Source organism: Trichosurus vulpecula, chromosome 1 (assembly GCF_011100635.1).
Source record: "Trichosurus vulpecula isolate mTriVul1 chromosome 1, mTriVul1.pri, whole genome shotgun sequence".
NCBI classification, from domain to species: Eukaryota; Metazoa; Chordata; class Mammalia; order Diprotodontia; family Phalangeridae; genus Trichosurus; species Trichosurus vulpecula.
In genome coordinates, this window is record NC_050573.1 from 429895357 (window position 1) to 429908400 (window position 13044).

General features: G+C 40.9%; 1 protein-coding gene and 1 pseudogene across 3 annotated transcripts in view; one reads left to right on the forward strand and one right to left on the reverse strand.

Annotated features, from left to right (window-relative positions):
* Positions 1–9224, reverse strand: part of LOC118839489 — a 68699-nt pseudogene extending 59475 nt beyond the window's left edge.
* The window catches only part of RNF180 (ring finger protein 180), a 272283-nt gene continuing 268139 nt past the window's right edge, over positions 8901–13044 (forward strand). Inside the window, exon 1 of one of the 3 annotated variants that reach the window (XM_036768877.1) lies at positions 8901–9209. The gene's annotated coding sequence lies outside the window, so the exon portion shown is untranslated. The remainder of the gene's footprint in view (positions 9210–13044) is intronic. The other 2 variants (XM_036768883.1, XM_036768869.1) reach the window with 2 other exon arrangements.

Genomic DNA, 13044 nt, shown 5'->3' on the forward strand with positions numbered 1-13044 from the left:
TTCCAGCTGCCATCTTGGCTCCGCCCCCTCTGATATAACATTTGAGAGAGACTAAAGCTAGAATATATCCAGAAGAAATTGATTAGGATGGTAAGCTAGTTGGCGGCGGTGCATTGTAAAAATCTTAGAATGGTAGACTGAAATAGTGGAAAGAACATGAAGGATTCAGATAGCATAATGGAAAGAGTTCTGGGCTTATAGTCAAGAAGACTTACATTCAAATCTTGCCTCAGTTACTAGCTATGTGACCACAGTGGGCAAATTGTTTGCTTTCTTTGCTTTGCCCTCCTAAAATGGGAAGCACCTATCTCACAGGGTTAATGTCAAAATCAAAGGAGATAGTAAATGCGAAAAATACTTAAAGTGCTATGTAAATGCTAGCTAGTAATTATTAAAGAAAAAGAAAACTACAAAGAACCACAAAAGCTGATTTTTTGGAGAACTAGCACATAGAAGACTGACTAAGCATATTCTGTATTACCCCAGAGGGCAGAACTAAGAGGGGTCAAAGTTACAGTGAGAGAAATTTAGGCCCAAGATGAGGAAGAACGTTTACCAATTCGTTCTGTCCAAGAATGGAATAGGTAGCCTTGCAGAAGAGTGAGCTCTTTGTCATTAGAAGTGCTGGCACAGAGGAAAGATAACTACTTGTCAGAGATGTTACAGAAAAGAACGGGAGGTAGGGGGAGAGTGAGACAATACTTTAAAGTCCTTTCTAACACTCAAATTTCACAAGGCATTTTATGTGTGAAGAAGCTAAGGCCCAGAGAGAGCCAATATTTTATTTGAGATAACCCAGCTAGCTAGTGACACAATGGATAGTAGAAGCCAAACATCCTTACTTCCAATCCATTTGTCTTCTTGCTACTGTAAACTGCCATTAAAAAGCAAAATATGTCTTAGTTTACCATTTAAAGAATCTTTCAATTTCACAGGATCATTATTTCTAAATCTTTGCCCTCAAAAAAAAATCTCAAAATTTTTTATCTGCAGCATATTATGTAAAGTTGGTTTCAAACTAGAACTCTTTTTCTACAGAATAACCAAAATTGAACTTCTCTAAGTGGCAGAATAACAAATGAAACTGTTTCATTAAAAATGGCATTATTTGAATGCCACACTGGATCCTGGTGATTCTCGCTTTCGGTAGCAGAAATGACAGAAAGGAGACTAGGACACAGGGATGTGCATCAAGGTGAAAACTGCTATTTTGGTAGATTTCCCTATCATACTCAGTTTCTAAGATTCCTTGGGCAGCAGACTTGAAAATATTAGGGAAATCTCTCCTTAGCCACTTAAAAATATACATATATATATATATATATGTATAAATATAATTTTATGTGTTTGTGTGTGTGAGAGACAGAGGAGAGAAAGAGACAGAGAGACAGAGGGAGGAGAGAGAGAGAGAAGAGTAAGGAGTTAAGTGCTTCAGGCTATTCTGTTGCTAGACACTGTGGTAGGGCCCGAGTGAGAAATGTTACCCTCAAATTGCCTTCAATGTTTCTTTGTCTGGATTGTTTTGGAAAGACAATATATTAGTCATGAGATTCTCAACTGTACCTTCTGTTCCTTAGTTTCCACTAAATAACTTTTTCCACTACAAAGTGATTTCAATTAATTCTGAAAATAGGGCAAAAGTCTAGTTGAAAGGTACTGATAACAGTTTGGAAAAGAGAAAGGAAATGTAATCCCTTTCAAACTAGGAACATTCACAGTGACAGACCATTGACCTAGTTATTCAAGACTTCTTCTGAAGTATTTACTTTAAAAAAAAACTATGAAGTGAGGAGCATTATGACCTACATAATGCAGGTTTAAGCAGATTTAGTGACTTATTTGTTATTTAATTCAGTTATTGAGGACCTGCTATGTACTGAGCACTGTCCTAGGTGCTGGGGCATGTACAAAGATTAATTAGACGCAACTCTCTGTCCTTAAAGAATTGGCAGTTTAGTAGGACAACATAGCAGGTGTGAAAATCACAGATCTATAGCTGAATGGGACCCAAGAAGCCATCTAGTTCAATCTCTTTATTTTACATATGAGGAAACTAAAGCCCAGGAAACCTGATTGGCTTGCCCATGGTCATATAGGTAATAAGCATCAAGGGTGGGATTTGAACCCAGGTCCTCTAACTTCAGAAACTGAACTCTTTCAATTGTACCACATTCTCACTTTCATTTTTTGAAATGGATGGGGGTATAGTGTGTGTGAAGATAGATGCCATCAACTTGATAAGATGATGTGTCCCCTGGGGAAGTTGCTAAGGAACTGCTTCTGGGGGAATTATAATGATATATAAGGAAAGGACCTTGTATAGGCTGGCACAAGTATAGTCCATAACTGGTTCTGGTTGGCTAACCATGTATAGAAGATTTGGCATTTGATTGGCTATAGGGTCATTCAAAAAGCCTTGTCAGCTTCAACTATGGTCTCTGCCTCATTCATTTTTGTGGCTTTTTGGTGACTCTTTAGCTCATGGCATCTGTTGAAGAATGTGGAGTCTCTAACCTTGGGAGAGTAAACTATAGGCATCTGAGAATTAAATTCAGGCAGGGTTTTACAGCCAGCACCAAGGAACAAAGAGAGAGCTTTAGGAATGACATTTAGGAATCCAGTCCAGCAGAAGGATTCATCCAGTAGTCATACCACATCTGGACATGAACTTGGTCTCATTAAGTACGAACTATGCTAATTATCTTCCTCCACCCACCCACCCCTAGAAATTAATTATGCCCCCAAGGTCTTGCTCTGAAAATGTTTGTACATTTTTTCTTGCTGTATCAGTGAGGTAAATGGACCTTGTGAAAGCCATTGATGATGTACTAGTCATTGGGCTCCTAAAATGGGAGGACCACAGCTTGTGGAGGTGAGCAATGGCAGAGAAAAGAGATACCTCAGACTATTAATAGTGCTTTGGAACCCTGAGGGAAGATATAGCAGAGCTGGCTGCAAGAAAGTGTGGCCAGAAGTGATGATTTTTACACACACACACACACACACAGAGAGACATGTGGATATATATACATATATACTTATGTGGTTGTGTTTAACATCATTGACGTATATATGTGATATGTATATATGCATATATATGTGTGTATATATACACATATACATGTGTGTATATATGTACGTGAGTATGTATGTGTATATGTGTATAATGAACAAAGTGCTATGCAAGGACCGAGTAGAGAAAGATCAATTCTGTTGGGAAATATGTAAGGTATTGGTAGGTAGATAGAGGGATTAGTTTAATGGTTCACATTTCTATTTTACTTGAAAGTTTAGAAAGTGTTATCCTCATAGCACCCAGGTGGTATATAGTACAATTGTTATATCTGCATTTTACAGTCAAGGAATGTGAGAGGTTAAGCCTATGGTCACATAGCTAGTAAGTATTAGAACCAAGATAGGACCCCAACTCTTGTGACTCCAAATTTAGTCTAATATTATTAGACTAATATTATTCTTTTAAAAATCATTATATAGGAGTTAAATGAGTTAACCTAAAATAAATCTATGCTAGTAGGCAGTTCATTTTGGTAGCCATCCTAAAATACTTAATTTTATCTACACTCAGTAGGGAGGTTTCTTCCAAATAAGTATAAGGATGAGGGAACTAATGCATTGATGATATAATATTGGATTGAATCCATTACTTGATGTGCAGGAGTAGATGGTAAAACTTCATATTCTGGGTTGCTATAGTTTTTTTAATGGAACATAAAGCAGCAAAATACAACTCAAGAATCACATTTGTAGAATCCAGAATAGTTGAGAAACTAGACTTGTGATTTCACTAGTATTAGGAACTCTTTTATGAGGAAATCCACTCTACCAATGCAGGACAGCATCTTTTCTGCAATTTAAAGTTTTAGAGAGCTGCCTGAGTCCAAAAGTCAAGTGACTTGCTCAGTCATGTGGCCAATACCTGTCAGAGATTGGACCTGAATTAACTAAAAGCTTTAACTCTTTCTTTGTCTCTGTATTATACACAGAAAGCAGTCATGTGCAAGTGACTTTCATTTATACTATACTCTTCTCTGTCTTATAGGATTCCTCCCACTCCACACCGGTCCACAAAGTCCTAAGTACCATTCAAATTCCTGTCTTCATCATACCCAGACTAATGGCCAACATGGCTGATATCAGTGCTACGGCTCCTTTCTGATGATTCTAAAGAAGCCCAAAGAATCATGGGCTTCACCTTTGAATACATAATTGTTCTTCCCTTTCTTAACTGCACCTATAACATTCTGAATTGCTTGGTCTATTAAAACCCATCTTTCCCCATTTTTCTGGTCTTACTTGCCTCAGAGAAGGAACTGTCACAAAAAATGTTGTTGGCTTGTGTGGAGGTGGTAACAGCCCACTTTCCCAGGATTCTCTCTGTTACTCTTACTGTCCTTCTCTTAGAGAACTGAGTGCTACTGAGAACCAGTCCAACCTTTCCTTCAGTCTTATCTTTTTGTCTATTTGGGGTCTCCACTGGACTCTCAGATATAAAGCCTCAACAATCTTCTTCTTAGGGTGGGCAGGATATTCATTTGTAGTTTCTTGCGCTTATTTCTAGTTCTGGGTGCCAGCGTCCTCTCCCCTTTGGTGATCTGTCCTAAAATTTATTTTCAAAATCTGGCAGTTTTCGAACAACAGGAGAATTTAAAAAAAAAAACCACCCAACCCTCAAGTTTAACCTATAATTACTCTGTCCAGTCCTGTGCAGTTGCAAACATGACTGACTCTTGAAAGTTAAATAAAGCTTCCCCAGAAATACCAGAATCTCTTGCCACCTGGAAAAGTGGTGGGAAAGTCATTATTAGCTTTCAAGGAGCCCTGGGAATCCAGGTAGCAAGTGATGTGGCCTGTACTGTGTTATTTTGGGGTTTTTTCAAAGCTTAGAGAAGGGGATTTTAACGGGGGGTCCATAGACCCTAAAGGGGTCAGTGGATAGATTTCAGGGTGTCTTGAAATTGGATGGGAAAAAAAAATTTTCATTTTTATTGACCTCTAACTGAAACCTAGCATTTCTTTCAATTATGTCTTTAAAACATTAGTCTGACAAGGAGTCCACAGGATTATAACTGCCCAAGGAATTCATGATACAAAAAAGGCTAAGATTCCTTGGCTTAGAGATAAATTCCTAGAGTACTAAGTGCTCTCCCAAGTCCAGGGTAACAGGAGGAAAGAGAGCTACCTCCACAGTAGTGCTGAAATTACTATTATGAAAGTGTCACAATTCCCCATGATCTATGCCATAACTCAACTCAATTCAATGTCAGGTACTGTGATAAGTACTAGGGAAACCAATAAGTGTAACCCCAGTCCCAAAGCCCATCATTATGGGACTCCTTTCTAATTGGTAGAGTTGAAGGCTGTGCCCTGGGGGGGGGGGGGTGGGGGCAGGGCTGGGGAGGTTGGTGACAGATGAGAGCTTCTCAGTTCTGACCTCTCTGGGGACTCTTCAAGCAGGAGTCCCTCTTTGGGACTCTTCAGAGTCAGTCAAGCTTCGTCTTCTTCAAGGGTCAAGCCACTTCAGATATTCCTGGCTTCCAGCTTTGAGAGAAGATGGAAGAGGCCAACACCCACTTCAGGTAGTTAAAGGAAAATGCTCTGGGAAGACATGATAGGAGCAGGCAGTGTCTATCATGTCCCTGTTTCCATCTTGCTAATCTAGTGACTTAGGGGACTTTTCCCTTGGGTGAGATTCAGGACTCTCTGTTAAGCTGAGTTATCTTGTCCCCAATGGGAGAATTCCTTCATTCTGTATTGTCCGGTATATATATTCTCCTATGTATACCTTCTCTGATTTCTGTTTTGCTATAATTTGTCTAAATGAGTTTCTTTGCTATTGACTATGTATGTTCATGTGGAACTGGTGTCAGGAGTCAAGCCTTGAATATAAGGTTTGAGGTCATCTTTTTCCCCTAAATGGCAAAGTGATCAGAAGTTAGATGGAACTTTAGATGAACAGTATTTAAGGGAGCAGATAGCTATATTTGTGGCCAGCACCCCATTTATCTGAGGAGAGCAGAGTAGCCTCAGGCCCCAACTTCCTGCTTCCCCTCCTGGTAGGACCTAGTCTCTCTTGAAGAAGGTTGGGGAGAGAAGAGACTAGAGATGTCTATTCTGCCTGTCTTCGAGCCATACAATGGCAGGCCTCCCTACCACAGGAGGAACCTCTCTATACTTGTGGGGCCCACTTAAACTCGTATCAATACATAAGAAAAAGACAGTCCCTGCCCTCAAGGAATTTATAATCTAATGGGGGAAGACAACACATAAAAGGAATCTGGAAGGGCAGGGGGTGGGAAGAGGGGAGAAAGGAGACACCAGGGAGTAGTTGAAACTGAGTAGAACTGCAAATGGAAAGTGGAGTGAGCTGGAAGTCTAACTCCAGCCCTCTATAAAAGAAAGCTTTGGGAGGAATTAAGTACTCCACTCTCCAGAGGAGAGGAGATGCTAAAGAATATGGGAAGGTGTTGAGTATATACAAGACTGAGTCAGCAGCAACATAGTAAAATAGACTTGAAATACCTCCAAAAAATGTCCAATCCAGGTAAGAGGTATGAGACCAAAACTGATTAACAATCTAAAACAGCTGCCTTTCTGTTAGTGTATATACTATGCACAGGGAAACCAGGACCCCAGTCCAGTCCTTCCTTTACCACACCAGGCCAGTTTTCAACCACTAGATTGAGAAACTGGGAAGAGAATGTGGATCTAGATGAGAAGACAAAGAAGGAGCAGTCGTAAAGGTAATAAAATGAATGGGACAGGGAACATCTACAAAGCCAAGAGAGAAGACAGTGTCCAGTAGGATGCCGTGGTACCCATTGTCAGATGCTGGAAAGAGGTCAAGGAAGACAAAGACTTTAAGCACTGAAATTATGATCTAGTAATGCCCTGAACACGTTACTTATTCACTGAAATATGGGAATTGCTACTAAAGCAAAATATTCACTCCTTAGCTCCACATGCATTTTCCTTCCCTACAAGAACTAAAGCATCCTTTGGAGAAAGGACATGAAGAGATTTATGGAGGGGATGGAAGCAGGCAATTAATCAATCAACATGAATTTATTGAGTGTTTATTATAAAGAAAACTAGAGGAGTTGATAATCTAATGGAGCCAGGTCCTGTGCTGGGCTACAAAGACAAAAAACAAAATGCTTCCTGCTCTCAGGGACCTTACAATTTATTGGGGGAAATACAGATTACAAAATAGATCAAAAATAATCTCGGTAGCAGCTGGAGAGACCAAGAAAGGTGTTTAGGTTGTTTCCGGTTTGGGTTTTTTGTTTGTTTGTTTGTTTGTTTTTGTTTCGTTTGGTTTTTGGTAAGTGGTGCTTAAGCTGAGTCTGGAAGGAAACTAGAGATTCTAAATAGCAGAGTTGAGGAGAGAGGGCATTCCAGGCATGAGGGACAGCTGATTCCAAGGCACAAAGACAGGAGATGTAGTATCCTGTGTGAAGAGCAGTAAGAAGGCCAATTTGGCTGAACAATTGTATGCATGAGAGGCAATAATGTGTAAAAAAAATGAAAAGGTAGTTTGGTGAGAAGTTGTAAAAGGCTTTAAAGGGAGAGACACTGGTAGGATGGTAAGTAAGAGCACTGAATTCGGAGTCAGACGACCTGGGTTCCAAAGCTGACCTTGTTACTTATTATCTAGGTGATCTTGGTCAAAGTCACTTAATTGGGCTAAAAGATCCCTAAGATTCCTTCCAGTTATATGCTGAATATTCGATAATGAGTATTTTATTCATGAATCAATGAGAATGCATTTATTATGTGAGGCAAGGCTCGGGATACAAAATAGTACAGTGGTAAAGGCTCAGGATACAAATAGAAAAGCAAGACAGTCCTTACTTTCAAGGAGCTTACATTGTAAAAAGAGGAACACAATACATATGGAATGCTTCAAGTGCAAATCCAGTGAGGAAGCGCAGTGGTTCTTAGGGTGCAGCAGCAAAGCAGATTTTAATAGTTTCTTTAATAAAGTAAAAAAGTAAATAAATAAAACTGTATTTATTTCCTGTGCTGTTGATGATGCTGAGGATTTAGGCGTTTATTCTTTTTCTAGGCTTTCAGTATGTGTAGCTGCATCAGCTAAGGAGCCAGGTCATCAGCACCTGAAGAGGTAGTTGCCAGGTTATATCTCATCTGGGTTGCTTTCCTAGAAAATGGCTGCGGGGCTGGCTAGAACTAGGGTGGAGGGGATGGGGGTGTGAGCGTGCTGCTTTTTCTTAAATGATTCTACAAAATGACAGCTAGAAGTTTATATTTGTTCCTAGAGGTATTAGGAAGCCACTGGAGTTTCCTGAGTAGGGATATGGCATATTAGACCTGTACTTTAAGAATATCGCTATACGATCGAGTGGCCTAAGAGGCAAGGAGACCATTTAGGGGACTATCGCAAAGCCAAGGTAATGAACTTGTAGGGCCTGGTCCGTGGTGTGGAGAGGTCCTTGGTTGTAGCCGGGAGATTGGCAATTGCACAAAGCTTAACCCGGCTTGTTCAGCTGCTGGGAGTGAGTGACAGTGATACTAGTTAAAAATAGGACTTTGAGCAAGAGAGAAAAGTGGGAAGCTAAATGGATACCAGTGCACAGACCATTAGGTATTTGTTCTGCGCGCGGAGTTTATCCCCTTCGATCTTTCAGAAACTAACAAACCCAACAAGTTAGTTATGGATTGGTGCGAGGGCTGGATCGAGCATTCTGCGTTGGCAGAGAAGTTACACAGGGCCAGAGAAGCGCTAACACCGACCACGACTACAAACCCCTAGTTTCCCAGGGTCTGCCTGGGACGTGCCCCTCGCCTGGTCCCCTGGCCGAGCTCCTGCGGCGCCGCCCCCGTGGGCTGCAGGCCTGGTAGCGCTGGGCTGGTGAGGTGGAGTGGGCGTGGCGGCGGCAGCGGCCTCCGGCAGCGCCTTCACAGCTAGGGGTTGCACGCCTGCTGCGCTCGCTCCCTAGCTCCAGATCCGAGGCTGCCGAGACTCAGCCCGAGCGCTTTCAGCTGGGTTTGACTCCTGTCGCTTCCCGTCTCTCCGAACCGGCACCGCCACGGCCGGAGTCGCTGTAGTATCGGAGCCGTCGCCTTACCCCGCTCCCTGGCTCTTCGGCCCCCGGCCCAGTCTCCAGCGGAGGCGGGGGCTGGGGGCGTCCACGAGAGCGCCCGAGCATCTCTGGGGCCCGAAGGGTCAGGTAAGGGCGAGCCATGGAGCGATGGGCGAAAGGCTTGGGCCGGACCGCCCCGGGCCGCCGCTCCTAACGGACCGTGGCCACCACGGCCCGGGGCCGGGGCTACGGGAGGAGGGGGCGGTGCGGGAGCTCCGGGGCCCGGGGCCGAGCCCCGCTTCTGGGCGGTTGACCCCGACGCCCCGAATAACTTTTGCACGTGGGGCCTCGGCTTCCCGAGCCGGGGCCCCTGGGGAGGGAGCCCCTTGGGGAGGCGAAGGTGAAGCCTGGGCACCGGCCACCCAGCTGCCCTGCCCGGGCAGGGGCCTAGGGGCCCCCCGAGGGCTAGCAGAGCTGGTGGCCAGGCAGAAACCGAGCCCAGAATCTTCACTCCCTCCCACCCCAGCCCCCCGAGGGGCTTAAAGATTTGATCCCGTTTAATCTGTAGGCGGGTCAGTAGCCCAATGCCACGTTTCTCTTCCTTCTGATTCCCAGTCCTGGCCCCTGCAGGGCACGGACTTATCCACTTTCCCTTGTCCGGTCAGTTTCACCATCTCCTTTTTAATCGTTTTTGTTGCCGACTTTGGCATCAAAACAGATCCTCATCCTTCTAGGCAGAGGTGATAAGGGTCTGAAATTAATTTGGAGGGGAGGAGCGGGAATGAGGAAAAAAAACAAAAAACATTTTTTTTTTTTATATTGGGGTGGGCTACAAAGTGTATGGGTTTGGAGGGTTTTTTTTTTAAAATTGAAGGATCATACATAATATTTCTAGAGCATTAGTCTTTCAAAAGTATTGCCCTGTGAAATCATTAATTAGTTCACATCAAAGGAGCATTGTGTAGGCAGGTTGCTATTAAATTACCCCATTTTATAGACCAGGGAGTGTAGGCACCAAAGCTATGCCGCCAGTCATTCTGGAAGCTGTGATTAGAACTTGTCTCACTCCCAGGCCTGTGCTCAACCTAGTAGGTCTTAATGCCTCTGAAAAAGCACAGAATATTGAAATTATGGTTAATTTCTGTCATTTTTTTCGGTCTTTATTATCTATTTCCTTTACATTGCCTACATATTTCATCTTTTTTGAGCTCAGTTGAAGTTATCCAGGTTCTTAATGGAGAGAATGACAGGCCCTCAGGATTTTGTCTCTGAAAGTGACAAGCATTCTGAGATGGCACAGTACTTTTGAAGTTGAAGTCACCTCAGTTGTACTTTTACCAGACAGAAGAGCTATGTGTTCTTGATTAATCTTCTGAATGTTCTCTATTAAAGATGATTGCTTTCTCCATGAAAACTATCCAGACAAAGGATACATTTCACCCTTTTTTTTCTTTCAACAAGATCGTCCTCTTACTCAGTGAATAAAACAGGGAACAGCATAGGTAGGATAAAGCATTTACGTGTCCAAGGCAACATTTAAAAACTGACTCCCATCTTGGTGGTGCTGTTCACTAGAGATTTTAATTTGATTTTAAACAAAGGAAACCCCTATATTATGCTGATTGAAATTTCTGGCTTTAAAATATATATGTATGTATATATGTGCACATATAAAATATTAAGTTATCTTTTTAAAGGTTAGGTTAAAACATGACTCTCATATCATCCTACATGTTGTGTCCTGTGCAGTTTCCCAACTACTTACTCTGAATCTGTCAAACAGCCAGTAGATATAGTCAAAACTACTTTGTTGATAAATAGCTGGAAAGAAAAAGGGGTAATACCTTAGCTTCCTTTGGTACTGTACATAAAATCCTCTTTTGATTGAATCAGTGAATCACAATTAGACATTTAAATTTCATTTCTTTTCCACAAGAACTATCTTGGAATTATATGCAGATTAACTTTTATATTATTGTTTTCTGCTCTCTACTCCCTTAAATGCATTAGATTTCTGAAACTTCATAGGTTTGACTTATGTAATTTTTCCAAAAAGTTCTCAATCTCACTTTCTGCATCTACATTTCATATGAATACTTTATTCCTCAAATGGAAATTTTCCTAATAAAACGAGAGGGTATTTACTGTCAAAATGACATCTCTTGTGAAAGTGGGACCTAAATAGGACTTGTGCAGGTGGATGTATTTGAGAAAAAAGAATCTCCCGAATTAAGTGTCATTGCATGTGTGAAGAAGCAGCAGCCCTATATAGGACTATATTTGAATTTGTAGCAATTTAAATAGTCCTCCATAGTATATTAAGTATACAATAATATTTTATGGCCCTCTTCCATAAATAACAAAATTGTACCTTGTACCCTTATAATGCCATTTTGCAAGGAGTATAAAGCTTGAGTACTGAAGGTATAAAACTCATCATAGAATTTTAAATGGGGAGTGGCAGGATATCAGAACTCTGCTTCTTTTGGGTAATAGAAACAATTTACCCTCTGCACTTCGATTTAGGCCATTTTTTTAAATGAGGGTAACATTTGCCCTTTCCATACTTTTTTTTTTTGAGAATTAACTGAATTATTTTGGAAAACATTTTTGACTTAGAAAAAGAAAGGTGCTCTGAAACTCAAAAGTATATGAAGTATGATTATAAGTAACAATGCATTTTTGTTTTTTTAAACAAAGACTACTCTTGAAATTGCCTTCAAAGCCAGTTAATGAGAAACACGTGAAAAAGTCTTATGACCTTAAAGTCACAGTTTATTATAACGAGAATAGTAAAACCCAGGTTGAACACCCATATGATTCATCAGATTTGTTTCTAAGGGACTTTTGATTCTTACTAAAAATCAAATCCAGCCTCAAAGCTTTGTTTGCTCTTATTGAGTATTCCAAAGAACATCTTGTGTAGTCTTTGAAGGCTCTTCCAAAAGAGGAATTCCAAAGATGTTTTGGGCAATGACAATATGTTTGAGTAAGCATATAGCCTCCTGGGGCGACAACTTTGAAGAGAATCTCTAAGTTATGGTCATTTTGTTAACAGTCAGCTATATTACTTAATAGCTCTAATAAGTGTATCTTTCTCTTAATTAAGCAAATATTTATTAAATGCTTACAAAATTGATTGTGTTAGGCATTAGAAGAGTATTAGGAGAATATACAAATATACTGACTTCATGGACTTTATATTCTAATTGGGGGATGATGACATCCATACATAAATGACATACAAAATTGAACATAAGTACACAACAAAGAGACAAATAAAGTGATAATAAGATTTAAGAAAGGAATAATAATTTTGAGAAAGGAGATATAATTCCCATCTATGATTAGGGCAGGATTATGAAGGAGGTGGCATTTGTGTTGAGTTTTGAGAAACGGGTAAGAATTTAGTAAGTTGAGATGGCATGAATGGAAGATATTCTAAGCATTTGGAACGGCATAATCAAAGAGGTGGAGGCAGGGTTGGGGAGAGGGGAGTGGAGTATCACTTTCACAAGGTCTCATAGTTGGCTGAAGAGACTGATAGCCCATACATATTTCTGCTTGCCCTGATATTTCCCCCAGTCAGTCTACAACATTTTTTAAGCAAAAATTATATGCATACTAGGTTGGCTACGGCACATTTTTTAATTAATCAATACCAATTTCCTTCATCTTCATGTGTTGTAATTTTTACATTGCTTGACCCACAAAATTGCTTTTAAAATGCAAAATGAGTTCTGCATTTTTTTTGTAATAGTAAGGTATGTATAAGAATAGGACTTGACTTGTGATTTCATTGCTGTGGAGTGCTCCCAGATGCCGAAACTCCCTTTGCCAATTCAAATTGGTACCTTCTCTGCAATTTATAGTTTTAGAGTTGCCCAGAGCATTGAGAAGTTAAGTTAACTTGCCCATAGTCACATAGCTAGTATGTGTCAGAGGAGAGACATAAAACCAGGACTTCTTTGTCATGAAGCAA